This window comes from Salvelinus namaycush, chromosome 30 (assembly GCF_016432855.1).
Source record: "Salvelinus namaycush isolate Seneca chromosome 30, SaNama_1.0, whole genome shotgun sequence".
Taxonomy (NCBI): Eukaryota; Metazoa; Chordata; class Actinopteri; order Salmoniformes; family Salmonidae; genus Salvelinus; species Salvelinus namaycush.
The window spans coordinates 15,470,828-15,472,346 of record NC_052336.1 but is presented as its reverse complement, the minus strand read 5'-3'; the positions used below and the strand labels follow the sequence as shown (position 1 = coordinate 15,472,346).

The window sequence follows — 1,519 nt, the reverse complement described above, 5'->3', positions numbered from 1 at the left end:
CACATCAAGATTATGATCAGTGATTTGTTCATTGACTATGACTGCCTTTGAAGTGAGGGATCTAACATTAAGTAACCCTATTTTGAGATGTGAGGTATCACGATCTCTTTCAATAATGGCAGGAATGGAGGAGGTCTTTATCCTAATAAGATTGCTAAGGCGAACACCGCCATGTTTAGTTTTGCCCAACCTAGGTCGAGGCACAGACACAGTCTCAATGGGGATGGCTGAGCTGACTACACTGACTGTGCTATTGGCAGACTCCACTAAGCTGGCAGGTTGGCTAACATATCCATTGTTGCCGTGCAACAATGGATATTTTCTGCAGATACTTTTTATTTGAATGTACTGAATAGACATAACATCATGTGAGAATCTCGTTTTGTGATTTGGATGCATGGTGCAAAAAGGAAATGAACGAGCTTGCCAGGAGTCGAACCTAGAATCTTCTGATCCGTAGTCAGACGCGTTATCCATTGCGCCACAAGCCCGCTTCTCAATTATCTGCCCGCCATTGTTTCTTTATCATTGGTTAATTCCTGGTAACGTCGTGCAATGAAATCGTCTGTGATTGGCTTGTGCGTAATTTCTTCGGAGACGGACAACTATATGATTGGGTCTCACCCTGCTGTTAATTTTCGGGGACGTCAAAGATTTTCCTCGATGCATTTTTTTTGTGGTTTTTCTGATTTAACTACACGTCGAGCATTTTGTCCAGTAGACCTATTGTTGACACTGTATGTATTCATTATAACATACATATAGTTATATTATTGTGTATTGTATTTTATTACTCTTGTGTTACTATTTTATTTTCAAACTCTGCATTGTTGAGGGCTCGTAAGCAAACATATCACGGTAAAGTCTAAACCAGTTGTATTCGTCGAATGTGACAAATGGATTTGATTTGCATGTATTTTTTACCCGTAGATATAATAGAAATATAACTAAATGCCTCGAGCTTAACTGTCGATACTCCAATGTTGGTCACCACTGTAAATGTAAGTACATGTACACACTATGTAGCTTCAAAACAAGATTAAAACTATAATGTTGATATCATGGATGGTCAGTCCTCTGTATGAATTTAAGAGTGGTTACATTTCTCCGGCCCCATCCCTCAGCTTTTTACCAAAACAGTGGTTGTTGCAACTGTGGCCGCCAGCCATTTTAGGCCTAAGTTTCAATGGCATAAAAGTAGGCTATGACTATTGGATCCAAACAGTAAAACTACTCATAAATCGACCATGCTATGCAACTTGATAAAGTATATTTCTACAACAGATTATCTAACTAAATTACCCCAAATACCAGTTGGATAACAGTTGAATAGTTAGTAAGCAGGTAATAAGTGTTTGTTACATAGAATACAACAGGTGCATAAACTAATACACAAAAACACTCTGGCTCCACTAAGTCTACTTACTTTGGGCAGTGAAATGAAACACACACACTAAAGGAGTCCAGATGAAAGGTGTCAGGAGGTGGTAATAATTTAATGTAGAAGTCTAGAGGTGAA

The 1,519-nt window shown here is 38.6% G+C and overlaps 1 non-coding gene across 1 annotated transcript; it reads right to left on the bottom strand.

Annotated features, from left to right (window-relative positions):
- Nucleotides 1-418: 418 nt before the first annotated feature.
- Nucleotides 419-491, bottom strand: trnar-acg. The gene has a single exon. It is a non-coding gene; the product is annotated as a tRNA-Arg (tRNA).
- Nucleotides 492-1,519: the final 1,028 nt, after the last annotated feature.